The 19,729-nt window shown below is 43.9% G+C and overlaps 1 protein-coding gene across 3 annotated transcripts in view; it reads right to left on the bottom strand.

The window, feature by feature from the left end:
• LOC124797986 (lachesin) overlaps positions 1-19,729 on the bottom strand; it is an 871,202-nt gene that overhangs the window by 809,738 nt on the left and 41,735 nt on the right. The gene's annotated exons all lie outside the window — the stretch shown is intronic.

The following is a 19,729-nucleotide window of genomic DNA, read 5'->3' as shown; positions in this document are numbered from 1 at the left end:
ATACAATGCTAACGTAGGTTCCTAGAAATACCTTCATGGAATTGAGACCCATGTTTGATACTAGTAGGAGCTTTTCGGCTAGAGACTCTCCCGCTGGCTGTGCTAATCTGCTTTTTATGTCTTCCTTACTTCACCTGTCGTATGTTATTTGGCTTGCAAGGTAGCAGAATTCCTTAACTGCAACTACATCGTTTTACCCAAATTATGATTTCAAGTTCTACCTCTGACTTCATTTCGGCTACGCCATCTTTCTTCTGGGGATAGTCAGTCTGTATTCTATGCTAAGCAAACGGTTCATTCCATTCGGTATCTCCTGTAATTCTTCCTGAATTTCAATGACGATAGGTGTTCCTTCAATTATCTTGTCTTTGTTGTGTCACCCTGAATTTCAATCTCACTTCTGGAGAAACTGTCTTTGTCTTGTCTTAGTTGTGTCACCCTGAATTTCAATCTCACTTCTGGAGAAACTGGCCGGCCGCAGTTCTAGGCGCTTCAGTGCAAGTCACGCAACTGCTACGGTCGCAGGTTCGAATCCTGTCTCGGGCTTGGATGTGGGTGATGTCCTTAGATTAGTTACGTTTAAGTAGTTCTACATTCTGATGATCTCAGATGTTAACTCCCATAGTAGTCAGAGCCACTTCAACCATTTCTGGAGAAACTATTTATTCCTCCGATGTACAGATTGAACTGCAAGAGAGAAACACTGCATACCTGTCTTACATAATTTCTAATCAATGCGCTTCTTTTATTTTTTTGTGTCCTGTTTGCTGGACAGTAGACGGTCAGTGAATTTTATTAGGAGAGGCATAGGTCTCCTGGGAGATGGACAGCTTTTGCAGAAGTAAGGCTGCGGCATGCTTTGTGCTTTTGTGGTCAGAGCCGGTTCGTGAGCTAGCTAAGTGCAGTTAACGTTTGCCGCCACTGCCGTCAGCAAAGAATGAGTGAGTTTGACATTTCTGCCTCTTTTGCATGAAGATCAAAGGTCGAAATGCTGCGGCCCGGTCCACACAGCGTAAGAAAAAACGGTGCTTTTAGACCAAAATTTTGGTCACCCAGTCGAACTGAGTCTCCCCGCCACTGTGCTTGGCGCAAAGATGGCAACTAATCGAGGAGATACTACCACATCCAAAAGTGGTAATTCTGTAATTTGATTTGAGATTTAGAGAACTTTGTTAATTTCATTGGAAATACTATCAGTCATTAGATCAAACAAATATCTGTTAATCTCAGTCCTGAATTAGATTTCGGTATCGTATAAATATTTTGCGTGGTTAAGTGACCTAGTAATAATACACTGAAGTGCAAAAGAAACTGGTATAGACATGCGTATTCAAATACAGGGATATGTAAACAGGCAGAATACCGCGCTGCGGTTGGAAACGTCTGTATAAGACGAAAAGTATCTGGCGCTGTATTTAGATCGGTTACTGCTGCTACAAAGGCAGGTTATCAAGATTTAAGAGAGTTTAAACTTGGTGTTACAGTCGGCGTACGAGTGATGGGACACAGCATCTCCGAGGTAGTGATGACTTGGGGCTTTCCCGTACGACCGTTTCACGAGCGTACCGTGAATGTCAGGAATCCGGTGAAACATCAACTCTGCGACATCGCTGCGGCCGGAAGAAGATCCTGGGAGAGTGGGACCAACGACGACTGAAGAGAATCGTTCACCGTGATAGAAGTGGAACCCCTCCGCAAATTGCTGTAGATTTTGTAAGTAAGCTGTTTAGATTTTTATGTTGGTAACGCCACGCAGCGCTCTGTATGAAAATCACTGACTGTGCTGTGTGCAGTCTGTGGCTGGCTCGACTGATTGTTGGAATATTCGCTTGTGTAGTGTTGGGCAGTTGCATGTGAACAGCGCGTAGCGTTGTGCAGTTGGAGGTGAGCCGCCAGCAGTGGTGGATATGGGGAGAGAGATGGCAGAGTTTTGAGAGCGGACGACCTGAACGTGTGTCCGCCAGGAAAAGGAAATTTGGAAATTTGTAAGACTGGATGTCATGAGCTGATATATATATATATATGACTTTTAAACACTATCAAGGTAAATGCATTGTTTGTTCTCTATCAAAATCTTTGATTTGCTATCAGTAGTTAGTGCCTTCAGTAGTTAGAATCTTTCATTAGCTGGTAGTGTTGGCGCTCGCTGTATTGCAGTAGTTCGAGTAACGAAGATTTTTGTAATGTAAGTGATTCATGAAGGGTATAGGTTATTGTTAGTCAGGGCCATTCTTTTGTAGGGATTATTGAAAGTCAGACTATGTTGCGCTAAAAAAAAATATTGTGTGACAGTTTACTGATGATCAGAATAAGTAAAGGGAGAAACGTCTGAGTACGTTCAGTTTTGCTCAGCTGTTTGAAAATCAAATAACGTAAGAGGTTTATCAGCACTGTCATTTTATAATTTTTCTAAGGGGACGTTTCAGTTTCAGTGCTGGGCCATCAACAAGTGTCAGCGTGCGAACCATTCCACGAAGCATCACCGATACGGGCTTTCGGAACCGAAGACCCAATCATTTACCCTTGATGACTGTACGACACAGAGCCTTATGCCTTGCCTGGGCCCGTCAACACCGACATTGGACTTCTGATAACTGGAAACAAGTTGCCTGGTAGGACGATTCTCGTTTCAAACTGTATCGGGCGGATGGAAGTCTACGGGTATGGAGACAACCACATGAATCCATGTTTCAAATGGCTCTGAGCACTATGGGACTCAACTGCTGTGGTCATCAGTCACCTAGAACTTAGAACTACTTAAACCTAACTAACCTAAGGACAGCACACACATCCATGCCCGAGGCAGGATTCGAACCTGCGACCGTAGCAGTCGCACGGTTCCGGACTGCGCGCCTAGAACCGCTAGACCACCGCGGCCGGCCATGAATCCATGGACCTGCATATCAGCAGTGGACTGTTCAAGCTGTTGGCGGCTCTGTAATGGTACGGGTGAATGAAGTTGGAGTGATATGGAACTCCCGTTATTTCTAGACACGACTCTGACAGGTTTCATGTACGTAAGCATCCTGTCTGATCACCTGCATCCATTCATGTCCATCACTATGCATTCAGACTGACTTGAGCCATTCCAGAAGGACAATGTGACACCCCACACAACCAGAATTGCTACAGAGTCGCTCCAGGAACATTATTATTAGTTTAAAGACTCCCGCTGGCCATCAGACTCCCCAGACATGAACATTATTGACCAAATCTTGGGTGCCTTGCAACGTGCTGTTCAGAAGAGATCTCCAACCCCCCCAACCTCCCACGTACTCTTACGGATTTATGGATAGCCTGCAGGATTCATGGTGTCAGTTCCCTCAAGCACTACTTCAGACATTAGTCCATGCCAGCTCGTGTTGCGGCACTCTGCGTGCTAGTGTGGGGCCCTGCACGATATTAGGCAGGTGTAACAGGTCCTTTGGCTCTTCAGTGTAAATAAAATCTGGTGCTCGCCTATGTCTGCTTGTCTCGCTCTGACAGCATTGTCGCTGTGCACAGTGACCATATTCAACGGTATAGTGTAGTGTACAGTGGCGTGTGACGAGGGCCTCCCGTCGGGTAGACCGCTCGCCTGGTGCAAGTCTTTTGATTTGACGCCACTTCGGCGACTTGCGCGTCGATGGGGATGAAACGATGATGATTAGGACAACCCAACACCCAGTCCCTGAGCGGAGAAAATATCCGACCCAGCCGGGAATCGAACCCGGGCCCTTAGGGTTGACAGTCTTCCGCGCTGACCATTCAGCAGCTACCGGGGGGGGGGGGGCATTCAACAGTCATTCCCTTATTATTCAGTGAAGACACCAACCATTGCGCTCACTCGTCTTGTTGGATTATAAAATACCGCGTCGACATTCCCTAGGATTATGAGTTTGCTGTCCCTAGTTTCATGACTATTTGGTTAATAATCTTGCAGTATTCAGACGTAATAAGCAGCAACATTGAAAACAAATTTCGGTCTTAAAACTGTTTGTTACTCTGAAGATTGCCGCTGCAAGGGCGATTGAAACGTCGATTGTATAGTTTGTTTTCTAATAACGCGGCCTATTGCCGAAAACGATTTATCCTCTAAACTCTCTGGAGAACGACTAGAAGAACGTCGGCTGCGATTTGCAGGCAGAGCACAGAGCGGCGTATTTCACACACAGGGCGAGGACGTCCGCGGCCGAGCGTGAAGGCGGCTATCTCGGCACTGGATCTTCTCCGGGCCGGGCCGGGCCGACCTTTTTATTATTTATGTATTTATTCCGTTCGCGCTCTCCGGGCGGCCGGGCGACCGGAGGGGCACCGGGGAAATTCGGCGGGCCGAGGTGGGGCGATGCGGGCCGATTGCGCTGCCTGTCCGTCAGCGCGGCACAGACGAATGACCGGGAGCGTGACCCGAATACACGACGGCGCGCGCGCGATTATACGTCGACACCCGCCGACACCGGCGTCGGCAGCGCGTGCGGAGCGTCGCTCTTAGCAACGGCGGCTCTGCTAACGAGGGAACCTCCCTATCGCGACCCCCTCAGATTCAGTTATAAGTTGGCACAGTGGATAGGCCTTGAAAACCTGAACATAGATCAATCGAGAAAACAGGAAGAAGTTGTGTGGAACTACGAAAAAAAATAAGCAAAATATACAAACAGAGAAGTCCATGCGCAAGATAGGCAACATGAAGGACAGTGTGAGCTCAGGAGCGCCGTGGTCCCGTAGTTACTGTGAGCAGCTGCGGAACGAGAGGTCCTTGCTCCAAGTCTTCCCTCTAGTGAAAAGTTTACTTTCTTTATTTTCGCAAAGTTATGATCCGCAGCAGATTGCAGTTATAAGAGTCGAGGGACACGAAAGGGAAACAGTGGTTGGGAAGGGAGTGAGACAGGATTGTAGTCTATCCCCGATGTTATTCAATTTGTATATTGAGCAAGCAATAAAGGAAACAAAGGAAAAGTTCGGAGTAGGTATTAAAATCCATGGAGAAGAAATAAAAACTTTGAGGTTCGCCGATGACGTTGTAATTGTGTCAGAGACAGCAAAGGACTTGGAAGAGCAGTTAAACGGAATGGACAGTGTCTTGAAAGGAGGATAAAAGATGAACATCAAGAAAAGCAAAACGAGGATAATGGAATGTAGTCGAATTAAGTCGGGTTATGATGAGGGAGTTAGATTAGGAAATGAGACACTTAAAGTAGTAAAGGAGTTTTGCTATTTGGGGAGCAAAATAACTGATGATGGTAGAAGTAGAGAGGATATAAAATGTAGACTGGCAATGGCAAGGAAAGCGTTTCTGAAGAAGATAAATTTGTTAACATCGAGTATAGATTTAAATGTCAGGAAGTCGTTTCTGAAAGTATTTGTAAGGAGTGTAGCCATGTATGGAAGTGAAACGTGGACGATAAATAGTTTACACAAGAAGAGAATAGAAGCATACGAAATGTGGTGCTACAGAACAATGCTGAAGATTAGATGGGTAGATCACATAACTAATGAGGGATCACCAATTTAGTATTAGAGGGCAGCGTGGAGGGTAAAAATCGTAGAGGGAGACCAAGAGATGAATACACAAAGCAGATTCAGAAGGATGTAAGTTGCAGTAGGTACTGGGAGATGAAGATGCTTGCACAGGATAGGGTAGCATGGAGAGCTGCATCAAACCAGTCTCAGGACTGAAGGCCACAACAACAACAACATGATCCGTCCGTTCGTTCATTGACGTCTCTGTTCACTGTAATAAGTTTAGTGTCTGTGTTTTGCGAGCACAGGGAAAACTGTGCGACTGTGAAACTGTTGCAGTCATTTGTTGCAGTTTATGTGACAAACTCTTATGTTTTCATCACTTTTTTGGGAGTGATTATCACATTCACATGAAATCCTAAATCGGGCAAGGCAAGGCAGAAGAATCGTTTTACCCATTCGCCAAGTGTACAAGCTAGGTGGGTCGACAACATATTCCTGTCATGTGACGCACATGACGTCACCAGTGTCGTATAGAATATATCAGACGTGTTTTCCTGTGGAGGAATCGGTTGACCTATGACCTTGCGATCAAATGTTTTCGGTTCCTATTGGAGAGGCATGTCCTTTCGTCTACTAATCGCACGGTTATGCGGTGCGGTCGCAAAACACAGGCACTAAACTTATTACAGTACACAGAAACGTCAATGAACGAACGGACAGATCATACGCCGGCCACGGTGGTCTAGCGGTTCTAGTCCCTCAGTCCGGAACCGCGGGACTGCTACGGTCGCAGGACCGAATCCTGCAACGGGCATGGATGTGTGTGATGTCCTTAGGTTATGTTTAAGTAGTTCTAAGTTCTAGGGGACTGATGACCACAGATGTTAAGTCCCATAGTGCTCAGAGCCATTTGAACCATTAGTGGAACATGTACTGTGGGAAAACTGGAACAGAAGGTAAGCAATTTATTTGAGATTTGGTGCTACCGAAGAATGTAGAAAAATAGGTGGACTTACAAGGTAAGCAATGGGAACCTTCTCTACAGAATCGACGAGGAAAGAAATATATGGAAACATTGACAAGAAGAAATGACAGGATAATAGGACATCTGCTTATACACCAGAGAAAAACAATGGGAGCTGCAGAGCGTAAAAACTGTAGGAAATGACAGATTGGAATACATCTACGGAATAATGGAGGACAAAGCTCGCAAGTGCTACTCTGAGAGGAAGATCTTGTCACAGGAGAGTAAATTCGTGGCGCGCCGCATCTCACCAGTCAGAGGATTGACGACACGAAAAAATAAAAAAAATATCCCGACTTCCATATCTTCAAATCGGGTTACTTTTCCATATTTACCACGTGAAACGTCCCCTTAGAAAAATTTATGAATGGCTGTGCTGATAAACCTCTTACATTATTTGCTTTTCAAACAGCTGAGCAAAACTGAACGTACTCAGACATTACTCTCTTTACTTATTCTGATCAACTAAACTGACACACAATATTTTTAGGGCAACGCAATCTGACTTTTAATAATCCCTACGAAAGAGTGGTCCTGACTAACAATAACCTATACCTTTCATGAATCACTTACCTCACGAAAATCTTCGTTACTCAAACTACTGCAATACAGCGAGCGCCAATACTGCCAGCTAAATAAAAGATTCTAACTACAGAAGTCACTAACTATTGATAGGCATAGTTAGCAAATGAAAGATTTTGATAAAGAACAAACAATGTATTTACCTTAATAGTGTTCAAAAGTCATAATATATATGTATATCAGTTCATCACATCCAGTCTTACAAATTTACTGTCTCTGATGGACACACGTCCAGATCATCCGCTCTCAAAACTCCGCCTTCTCTCTCCCCACATCCACCACTGCTGGCGGCTCACCTCGAACTGCGCAACGCTACGCGCTGTTAACAGCCAACTGCCCAACACTACAATAGCGAATGTTACAACAATGCTAACCAGCCGCAGACTGCACACAGCACAGCCAGTGATTTTCATACAGAGCGCTACGTGGCGTTACCAACATAAAAACCTAAACAGCCTACTTACACACGTTGCATCTTCGCGTCTAACATTTTAACAACATTCACGGAATGAATTCGCCTAGGCTACCGACGTACACTCTTCGCACTCCACGCGACAGTCGAGCATTCCAAAAGACGGCTTCGTACTGTCAGTGCAGGTAGAACATGCCATCTTCACGTGGAGCTACCGCACAATAGCTGCGTTGTGCGCGCGAATCGCTCATACCACTGCTTTTGGGAAGCACGGTCCGCGTGCTTAGCTGGATGGTAACGTGTTCGCCTCCCATGCAAGCGGGCCCCGGTTCGATTCCAGGCCGAGTTGAAGAGTTTCTCCGCTCGTGGACTGTATGTTATGTTGTCCTCATCATCATTTCATCTACATCACCGGCGCGCAAGTAGCATAATGTGGCGTTTCATGAAATAAGACTCGCACTTGGCGTCCGAACTTCACCGAATGGGGCCTCCCGGCCAACGACACCATACGCTCATTTCCATTGGGGCGTCAGAGTTTCCTGTCTAATAAATCTACCCTTGTCAGTCATCTCTGGAACTCTGAATCATCATCACGGAAAAAATATGTTTATTGCCACTAGGAGTTGGGTTGGGTTGTTAGTGGGAAGAGACCAAACAGCGAGGTCATCGGTCTGCCACTAGGAAAAACAAAATATCAACATTTCAATTAAAGTCCATGACAAAGGAACTTACGCCCTATCGTAGAAAGCTTGGTGTTGAGTCTGGCGAAATTCAGGCAGGAAAGAATTACTGAAGTGGGATGCAGTGGATCACTGAGGAAAGAATGTGTTGCGCAGGAGACTGCTCGTCGCAACCTGTTGCAGATGGGGCGAACTCTACATGTGCTGCTGTTGACCCGTGACATTGCCGGTTACGACTGCAGTCCATTCAGGAGTATCGTGATTCGCCTGTCGAACGGAAACCAGCTGCCAAGTCAAACCAATCGCGCTTGTTATTACATCACGGTGACAGTGTTGTCAGTCTTGTTAGCTACGCCACCGCCTGTTAACACATACATCTCACGAAATATATAGCCTGCTGGAATGTCCTGTACGCTGTAGTTTTACTAAAAGCATCATGAGAATCGAGATCCGACCATTCAGTTCCCACTTCTTCTTTCCTGAACTCGGCCTTTTGCATTCTGTGTTATTCCACAGGCCACAAACATATTACAGTGCTTCTAGGTGTATAAAAATATTTTCAGTCCTGCTCAAGTGCATTAAAAACTCTTGGATAATGTCGAGGATAGTTTCGTAATGACAAAATAATGATAACGTGAAGCTGAAAGAACTTTGGTAATGCCTGGTTTTGTAGCGATTATTGAAATTTATGTATATCATGTATTCCATAAGATAAACTCCTAGAACAGTCCCATTGGAGCGTATGTACGACGCCGACCGGCCACCGTATCATCCTCTGCGATATGACATTACTCGGGTACGGTGTGGAGGGCACGAGTTTAGCACACCGCTCTACCAGCCGTGTTTAGCTTCTGGGAGCCGTTAGTTCTCAGGCCAGTAGCTTGGCAAGTAGCTTCTCTGTTGGCATCAGAAAGATGAGCGGATTCCGTTCCAGCAAGGAAAATTCCCTGGCAGAACCGGGAATTGAAGCCAGATCCTCCGTATGGCAGGCAGTAGCGCTGACCACTGATGTACGGAGGAGGACAGACGTATTCCATGAAGTCTAATTTTGACAAGAATGTATAGCCTTAAACATATCTTCACGCCACACAGCCTTATATACGCCTGCATCAGTCGACGGTTCACGAGAAGGATGGAAATGTATAACGGCCGATCAAAAAGTTTCCGTTTGAAGACTGTACAGACGAGAATCGGTATGCTAGCAGGCAAAATCGCCGTAAACACTGAGGCAGTCATCTCACCAATGCCCAGGTTGAAGATACGTGCTAGGTAATACACCGTGTCCTTTTACGTGAGTAAGTCCGTAACTGCCTGCTATACATTGTCATCCGACAGGACTCGCCGACCCATCTAGGCCCGACCGAAGGTTTGATAATAGTATGGGGGGGGGGGGGGGAGATGTAGACTGTAGGCAGGTGCTCGAATCTCTCTCACTTGCGATGGTGTAACTTCTGCGTTACGACATTTGTGATTTGGAAATGTGCATTATTACCACGCAGCAGCGCAGCCTGTCGCACCTTTCTCGGAAGTTTCGCATTGATTTTCGACACATGTGCTCCCCCATACAGATTTTTCATTCTGCGATGGATGTCTAAAGCTGTTTGTCTTTCTGCAGCCAAGAATCTAATAACAGCAGTTTGGTCCTGTTTGGACGGTTTTGGTAATAACTTCGCCATAGTTCACTTTCAGTCATTTACCACACGCACGACCGAAGGACACGAATTCCACACTTATCCAGTGTCTATACGTCGGTGCTTGTATACACTCATCGGAGTAGCACTACGGTGGACAAACGCAGTAGCAGCGCCCCCAAATGGAGCATTTTGATTGCTCCGTATAGGTCACTGGTAAATCAGTGTGCTCTTGCAGCACGTCTAAAAAAATATGTTCAGAGTCTCAGGCTCACCCTTTCTGACATTCCATTGAAAAACCCCCGAGTAACGAAAGGGATTACAAGGTTTAGGCATAATGATGCTCCAGGTATTTAGTCACATTGTCGGAGGTGTAATATCTGAGACCTACTGCGCACTATTTCCGTCATACGACTGTAGTTGAAAGGATTTTTAAGTTGCTGAGAATTTTTCCGGGTTGCATGGCCGTGGTCCATGGAACTCTTCAATCCCTGACGTTTCGTCCAAGGCTACGTTGGACGTCTTCGGAGGTGCTCCTGGTTGTGCTGAGTCTTGCCGACAACCAGGAGCACCTCCGAAGATGTCCAACGTAGCCTTGGACGAAACGTCAGGGATTGAAGAGTTCCATGGACCACGGCCATACAACCCGGAAGAATTCTCGGCAGCTGAAACATCCGGTCGTGAAAGCCTTCATTGTATGATTTTTAATTTTCAAGAAAAGAAATTGAATTATTTATGAAATGTAAAATGAATTTCTTTTATTTCACGTCAATGGTGACTGACTTGTAGATCTTCACGCTAACGGTTTCGGTCAGCAATGATCATCTTCAGATCTGTTTGTCACTGCTGACCGAAACCTATAAGTTCGCGACCATAGGCGTAAATTAATATGAAACATATTCTAAATTCTCGGGCCATTGTTCCATTCGCGACCGTGTCGCAGTTCATGAAAAGTAAATTTTTTACACACATGTGTTGTAACTATGTGTTTGGAAGTACATCGAATCACGACCGTATAAAACAATACACATAATGGGGCACGGGGATGTTATTTTGTACATTTTATATGCGTTTCTTTGAGTTGAAGACATCTTAAAAAGTATGACGGGACAACTGTGTAAATGCTGTTGAACAATATTCATTAAATAATATAGAAAAAAGAGAGCAGTTTTCGGTGTATGGATACAAGGCAGTTTTTCCTGGTTTTTAATTAAGAAGTTGCACTCACTTGGTCTAAGAAACTTTGAAACAAGATGTACATTGTTCACAGTCCGAAGCTTGGGGCCTCTAGACCTTAGGGATTTAGGGACATAACGGAGAATCTAAATTTGAATGACAGGAAATACATTGGAGTCAATCTCCTCGTGAATGCTAGTCCACCGTCTTACCACATCGCCACCTCCGTCGTTGCACCTGTTCTGATTGTGAAAAGTAAATCGATACGTCGTTATATGAATGTCCATAACGTACTTGCATATCAATACCGCACGAAACTGACAGAAGACCAGCCTCGACGTGAATTGATTACTTCCGCGATGAATATATTACAGTGACAGCCGTGAGGCATCACGCCGACAGTGTCAGATTATTGACCGTGCGTGTCTCGTACGAAATGTACATTTCGTACCGACCTTTGTCGGTAATGTTAGAGGTACATTTACGCACTCTGGCACTAATAGTGGCAGAAACGTTTCTACGTCGTAAGCCCATCGATATTGCACAAATATCAATGACAAAAGCAAACAGAAAATGCTGAACAATGTCAAAATAAGCTTACGGAGAGCTTTGATGCCGGCCGGAGCGGCCGAGCGGTTCTAGACGCTACGGTCGCTGGTTAGAATCCTGCCTCTGGCGTGGATGTGTGTTACTTCTTTAGCTTAGTTAGGTTTAACTAGTTCTACGTTCTAGGGGACTGATGCCCACATCATTTAAGTCTCACAGTGCTCAGAGCTATTTGAACCAAGAGCTTTGATGGAAGCGTTTCTCTAGAAAGAAGTAATTTGCAAAGTGAGATGTCAGAAAGAAGCAAATATTTGTGAATAATTTATATGGAAAATTAAATAAAATTAGCTAAACAACCTCATCTTCCGTTGAAATGATCGTTGATAATCAAGGGACCAAAATGAACACCTTGCCGTGAGGAGTGGCTGCACGCTTTGAGGCGCGATGTCACGGATTGCGCGGCCTCTCCCGCCGGAGGTTCGAGTCTTCCTCGGGCATGGGCGGGTGTGCTGTTCTTAGCATAAGTTAGCTTAAGTAGTGTGTAAATCTGGGAACCGATTAACTCAGCAGGGGGGGGGGGTGCTCTTTTTTTTTTTTTTTTTTTTTTTCCATCGAGATCAAGATGTCACATTGCATGTGCTCGATTGAATACATTGGCCACAGATTACAACCACCATATTTGCACCTCACTACAAAACAGAGGGACACAGGTACTCACTTCTTTTGGGGGGTCACCTGACAGTGTAATGCGTAACACAGCCAATAGATGGCGAATTATTTTCATTGTGGTCTAAACTGAAAACGAAGATTCAAGACATGTAGTAAGACCTTAGGTATCACCTGTATCAAAATAGAATTATACCAGGCGTAGATACACGGGTTCCCCTAACGCTTTTGTGCAGTGTATATAGCGGGACCGCAGCTAAAAACGGGCTGCAGCACTTGACGTCGCTCGAGGTATTCCCTGTGTGTCGGCCGCGTCATCGTGTGAGCGGAATATTCACTGTAATCGGCCCTTTATTAAGAAGCCAATTATGGAATTCACAACAGTTAGGAACGCTGAGGGCGCACGCTGATAGCTTCTGCCAACAAAGTCTCCCAGCGAGAGCTGACGTGCTTCGATAATAGAAAGCAGGCCCTTTATAGGGCCGCAAAGCACAGGCCAAGCGCGGCGCGGTATTGCATTTCGGCCAGGAACTTTCGTCTAAGGGTTATCTGGATCGCAAGCGAACTAACTTTAGCCTCGCTTGCCGTTCTTCGCGATCTTGCCGTTAACGGTATATGATACTCACTCACGCTTGTTGTTTTGTGTGGTGAGGATTCTCTTTAGAAACACCGACAACATGAGAGAAAACAGCGGTTTTCACATTCCGTATAGCCTTGCAAGAGATGCGGAACTTCATCAACAAAGTACTAACCCTCTTACCGACGATGGAATGAATATAGGTATTGTATGCACCGTATTCAAAGCTTTGAAATGAAGAGAAAATGTAGATTGCTAAATTATACCAGTTGAATATCGGAATCATTCCCTCAATACAGAAAAGACTGATTCCATCTCTCTCTCTCTCTCTCTCTCATTTCTTTATAGCCTGTTTACTGGTTAGCAGTTTCATGTAAAGCTATGCTATAGGTCCAGAAATGGAAGTTTGTGATTGATTTAGCCGTTTTAGAGATATTCTCATTTTTACTATTGACAGATCTGGCATATACGACCAGATATATTCTTTTTGGACGAGTACTTTTTATTTCATACCAGCCTGAAGTCTTTTGACATACAAATAAGTACTTGAAAATGGCCTAAGGCCGAAATCTGGATCGTTTAGCAATAAAATAAAAGTTATTAGAAATGGCGGCAGCGTCATTCAACAAATTTACCATGGTTCTGGCTCCAGCCAAAATAAAAATTTTCGGCTCCATCTTTGTTCTACGGAGCTGAGGTTCCATCTTTAATGACCTAAATATCGACTGACTGTTTCTTACCTTCCACTTCTTCGGGTACCTAAATTCTGCTCATCAATCATCCTTTATATTCTGAGATGGGATGTAAAATGCCTTAATGATAAAGCGTTGTAGTTTAATTTCCTTCCGCCACAATTCAGCGTGTACCAGTTTTTATACATTAACCTCTTCCTCGAAGCTCTGGATGTTCGCTTTTAGTACTAAAAATGAAAATGAGTGCTTATAAATCGTGCTCGGCATTTTCTGCTTTCCATCCTTGTGTTCCCAGGTGATAATCTATAGCTTTTCTTTCCATAAAAGGAATGGAATAATTAATACCCTGTGAGCTCGATTTACATCGGCAATAACTACTGCACTATCAGAATTGTTTGTTGGCCGATTTAATTCAAGGAACTGGTGATCAGCAATTGTTCATTAGAGAAATTCGTTAGAGTTGCGACCTGTCGTGATTATTGCATTCTGAATCCTGAATAACGCTTGTAAAGAAGTAGTTCTGTATGGTTTTATACTGTTCTGAAATTCTTCTTTATCTGATGGTCATTTGATACTGTACATACGTTGTCAGATCTCAAGCCGGGCCATATAACTGTTTCCAACAGGAAGCAGGCTGACTAGACAAACTTTTCATTTCAGTCAATATACATATTTTGTAGAAGATAGATTTGTGTCCAGGTATTCTGTACACAATATACTCACTAAGTAGATTAATTCGTAACGAATGGCTGGAACCTGAGAGGTAATAATATCAAAACATTCAAACAACGCCTTTAACCATAGCTTGCTGTGTATAGTGCCTGGAAATGAGCAGAATTCACTCATATAATCACCAGAATATACCATGTTCCTCAGTAACATAGTCCTATATACACGTTATCTCTCTCACTCGGTTCATTATGTGTTGCTGTAGTAGTAGTAATAGTAGTAGTAGTTGTAGTTGCTGCTGTTGTGGTCTTCAGTCGGACAAATGATTTGATGCAGCTCTCCTCGCTAACCTATTCTTTGCAAATCTCTTCATATCTGCATAACAACTGCATGCTACAGCTATCTGAATCTGCTTGCTGAATAAAAGTGTTGGTCTCCATCTACGACTTTTATCCCTTACACTTGACTTCATTACCGAACTACTTACTCCTTCTTATAGACAGGTTTTGTCATTAATTTCAGTTGTCCTCCACTTGATTCAGTACTTCGTTACTTATCCAATATGCCCATCCAATCTTCAGAATTTTTCTGCACCACTACATTTCGAAAGCTTCAGCACCCTTCCTGTCTGCAATGTTTGACCTCCAGGCTAGACTCCACTACAAGATTACACTACATAGAAACACTTCAACAAAAAGACTCGTTAAAACTTAAAAGAATCTACTCCTTTTTGTTCAGTTTAGGTAAAAGAGCATAATATGGACTTTGGACAGTACGTGATGCGTTTAAAGCACAGCCCGTACATATTTTGTCCCGACTGCTTGTCTTCAACCGACAAATAAAAAATTATTTATATCTCTCCTCATTTTACTGAGAATAAGAACCCATAAATTTAATCCGACTTTTGATCTAGTCTTACGTTGATTTCGAACTAAAATGCAGTCTTTGTAGGCTTATGAATTGATCATCGGCAGTTTCATTAGTAACCGCTCACGTTTCAGACATTTGAAAAAAAATTCCATGAAAGGAATTTAAAGAGTATTTTCAGGTCTACCTTTGATTTGGGGACTATTACATACTCCTCACGGGACGACATAGCTATTTCTCACGCTATCAGATGTTACTACAATGGCTTCTCACTTTCGACATCGATAGTTTTGATCCTGCTGTGTATGAGTAGCAGCTGAACGCTATCTGGGAAGAAGCTTCGTTAACGCCTAGAGGACGTTATACGCCGAACAGTGCTTCTATCAGCTAGGAACAGCTTTGTACTTGGAAAAAGAGAAAACCTGTAGAACGATTCTCGTCGCACATTCGTGTGTAGGGAATGTGGTAGCTATTACAGTCATACAAAAGCTTCCAGTCTGGTGACGGTGAGATGTTCTTGATGGAAATAGCCATGTGAGGAACTTCACGTCTTCGTGTCTGGTCGAGGGACTACTGTTAACGCTTCACAGGTCGCGAGAAGGGGGGTAGTGAAAAGTTTTCAGAGTCACGTTTGGCTCAGAATGCCTCTTCCTGGACGATTATGCCCGTCCGCATTGAAATACTTTGGTGGCGAACTTGTCGTAGGAGACAAATGTGTACAACCTCAATATTTTGCAGTGCTGCTGATGTATATAGAGGAGACCAACTGCAATCAATCAGACGACACTAAGGACTATTTTAAAGCCCTGCGTAACTCTTGCTCACAAGGGAAACTGCCCATCGCAACCCACTCCGGTTTAGTGGTAAAGTGTCCCAGAGGATAGCCCGTCAGAAACGGAATACAGATCAGTCATGAAATCAGGAAGAAGGTGTACTGAACTCTGAAAACAGACGCAAAATAAAGAGAGTGAACGGTCGAAGTTCAAAAAGTGCAACATCGAGCGAATTGCCAGCACCACTACGTCGTGGTTGTGTGGTTGCGGTGTTGGATTGCAAAGCGGGAGATTAGTGTTCAAATCTCCTTGGTGTCCCTTTTTCCCGCCAAACTATGAACTTCCAGTCCGGTCGTTGACGTATCTTTTCTCCTTCTGTAGTCTTGGCAATTGTCACACTATACGCTGGGTACAGAATATGACTAACTTGGTAAGAATATATTACCATCGCAAGTGGATGTGATGAACGGTGAGAGTAGACGAGATGCCGCATTCACACCTCAGCGACATGAAAACAACAAATAAATAGGTGTTAACTATCTTACAACAAAGGAATTGAAGAGTCGCGTAGGAACCCTTGGGTAACAGAAGAAATATTGAATTTAATTGATAAAAGGAGAAAATTTAAAAAAGCACTAAATGAAGCAGGCAAAAAGGAACACAAACGTCTCAAAAATGATATCGACAGGAAGTGCAAAATGGCTAACCAGGGATGGCTAGAGGACAAATGTAAGGATGTAGATGCTTATCTCACTAGGGGTAAGACAGATACAGCCTACAGGAAAATTAAAGAGACCTTTCGAGAAAGAAGAACCAATTGCATGAATATCAAGAGCTTTGATGGAAACCCAGTTCTAAGCAAAGAAGGGAAAGCAGAAAGGTGTAAGGAGTATACAGAGGGTCTATACAAGGACAGTATTATGGAAATGGAAGAGGATGTAGGTGAAGATGAAATGGGAAATATGATACTGCGTGAAGAGTTTGACAGAGCACTGAAAGACATGAGTCGAAACAAGGCCCCCGGAGTAGACAACATTCCATTAGAACTACTGACAGCGCTGGGAGAGCCAGTCCTGACAAAACTCTACCATCTTTTGAGCAAGATGTATGAGACAGGCGAAATACCCTCAGACTTCAAGAAGAATATAATAATTCCAATCCCAAAGAAAGCAGGTGTTGACAGATGTGAAAATTACCGGACTATCAGTTTAATAAGTCACAGCTGCAAAATACTAACGCGAATTCTTTACAGACGAATGGAAAAACTGATAGAAGCCGACCTCGGGGAAGATCAGTTTGAATTCCGTAGAAATGTTGGAACACGTGAGGCAATACTGACCCTACGATTTATCTTAGAAGAAAGATTAAGGAAAGTCAAACCTACGTTTCTAGCATTTGTAGACTTAGAGAAAGCTTTCGAAAATGTTGATTGGAATACTCTCTTTCAAATTCTGAAGGTGGCAGGGGTAAAATACAGGGAGCGAAAGGCTATTTACAATTTATACAGAAACCAGATGGCAGTTATAAGAGTCGAGGGACATGAAAGGGAAGCAGTGGTTGGGAAGGGAGTAAGACAGGGTTGTAGCCTCTCTCCGATGTTATTCAATCTGTATATTGAGCAAGCAATAAAGGAAACAAAAGAAAAGTTCGGAGTAGGTATTAAAATCCATGGAGAAGAAATAAAAACTTTGAGGTTTGCCGATGACATTGTAATTCTGTAAGGGACAGCAAAGGACTTGGAAGAGCAGTTGAACGGAATGGCCAGTGTCTTGAAAGGAGGTTATAAGATGAACATCAACAAAAGCAAAACGAGGATAATGAAATGTAGTCGAATTAAGTCGGGCGATGCAGAGGGAATTAGATTAGGAAACGAGACGCTTAAAGTAGCAAAAGGAGTTTTGCTATTTGGCGAGAAAAATAACTGATGATGGTCGAAGTAGGGAGGATATAAAATGTAGACTGGCAATGGCAAGGAAAGCGTTTCTGAAGAAGAAAAATTTGTTAACATCGAGTATTGATTTAAGTGTCAGGAAGTCATTTCTGAAAGTATTTGTATGGAGTGTAGCCATGTATGGAAGTGAAACGTGGACGATAAATAGTTTAGACAAGAAGAGAATAGAAGCTTTCGAAATGTGGTGCTACAGAAGAATGATACGAAAAATAATACTTCTGATGCAATGAATAAAATTCTCACCGTAATCCAATAGATACATCTGGAGGGTCCTTCCCTACACATCGCTGTTACAGACAGACGTTACACCACGACGCAGACACAAATTTGAATACAGCGAACCGACTCGTCACTGACCCGAATGACACTTCATGATTTTGTGATAAAATGAGGGGACACGAGGTAAATTTGAACACACAAGTCCCGCTTTTCGGTTCAACACCGTGACCACACACCCGCGACGCTGTAGTTCTTGCAGCTCGCTCGATGTTGCACATCTTGAGCTTGAACCGTTTGTTCCTGTTTTGCATCTTTCTTTACAGTTCAGTACACCTTCTTCCTGTTTTCATACTTGATCTGTGTTCAGTTTTTGACGTGCTATCCACTGGGCCATCTTACCAGTAAATGTGAGGGGGATGCGATCGGCAGCACCCCTTGCCAGGAATGCGATCGACTGAGGACCAGACCTCTCGCATCACAAAATAATAGCAGTAAAGGTAGTAGTAATTTTATTAAACCATGGATCACTTGAACAAGGACTTGGGACATTTCGTGTTATGAAAGCTCAAAAAAGAAACATTCAATGATACAGCCATTTGCATAATTAATGATGTAGCTTGAATAGCATGGGACAGAAAGTCAGTTCTAGACTTACAGTGGGTATCATCCCAACAGATGGCTCTGAGCACTATGGGACTTAACTACTAAGGTCATCAGTCCCCTAGAACTGAGAACTACTTAAACCTAACTGACATAAGGACATCACACACATCCATGTCCGAGGCAGGATTCGAACCTGCGACCGCAGTGGTCGCGCGGTTCCCGACTGTAGCGCCTAGAACCGCTAGGCCACTCCGGCCGGCTATCATCCCAACATTTACGTGAAGTAATTTGGAGTTAGGACGTGTTGACGTGGGAGGAGACCAAACTGCGAAGTCATCGGTCTCATCGGATTAGGGAAGGATGGGGAAGGAAGTCGGCCGTGCCCTTTCAAAGGAACCATCCCGGCATTTGCCTGAAGCGATTCAGGGAAATCACGGAAAACCTAAATCAGGATGGTCGAACGCGGGATTGAACCGTCGTCCTCCCGAATGCGAGTGCTAACCACTGCGCCACCTCCCTCGGTAGTAATTTCGGAAAATCATGGATGGAGATTAGATAGTGTGTCATCTGCAATACAAGACTGGTCTGTTCAGTTTAGCCATGGAGTAAACTATTGTTTTATTTTCACTTTATTCAAAAATGGCTCTAAGCACTATGGGACTTAACTTCTGAGGTCGTCAGTCCCCTAGAGCTTAGGACTACTTAAACCTAACTAACCTAAGGACATCACACACGTCCATGCCCGAGGCGGGATTCGAACCTACGACCGTAGCGGTCGCGCGGTTCCAGGCTGTAGCGCCTAGAACCGCTCGGCCACTCCGGCAGGTTTTCACTTTATTCCCAATAAATTATTAAATAAACTGAAAAGCTAATGCTACACTGTTCATTGACTCCAAAAACAGTGTGCCATGTCGCTGCTAAGTACGTGGAGCAGCAGCGGGAAAATCTCGTGTTAGAGACTGAATGTAGCTAGAAAAGACATTAGAGACTTACGGACTCATAAAAAGTCCACATATACTGCCTTTGTATTCAAATGTACTTGGCCCTTTTTTAAAACCATGCACCCCTCTTTTTCGCCAGAAATTCCCCATTTCCCAAAATTCCTAGCAGCAACGACATATCTCATTGTTCCTTTCAAAGATCTCTCTGTGTAATATCACCCGACTTTTATACAGTTACTCATGATTGTAATCGAATTTTAAAATGTCACTATTAGTAC

Source organism: Schistocerca piceifrons, chromosome 5 (assembly GCF_021461385.2).
Source record: "Schistocerca piceifrons isolate TAMUIC-IGC-003096 chromosome 5, iqSchPice1.1, whole genome shotgun sequence".
Taxonomy (NCBI): Eukaryota; Metazoa; Arthropoda; class Insecta; order Orthoptera; family Acrididae; genus Schistocerca; species Schistocerca piceifrons.
Note: the sequence above shows the minus strand (reverse complement) of the source record. Positions and strands in the feature narration are given on the sequence as shown.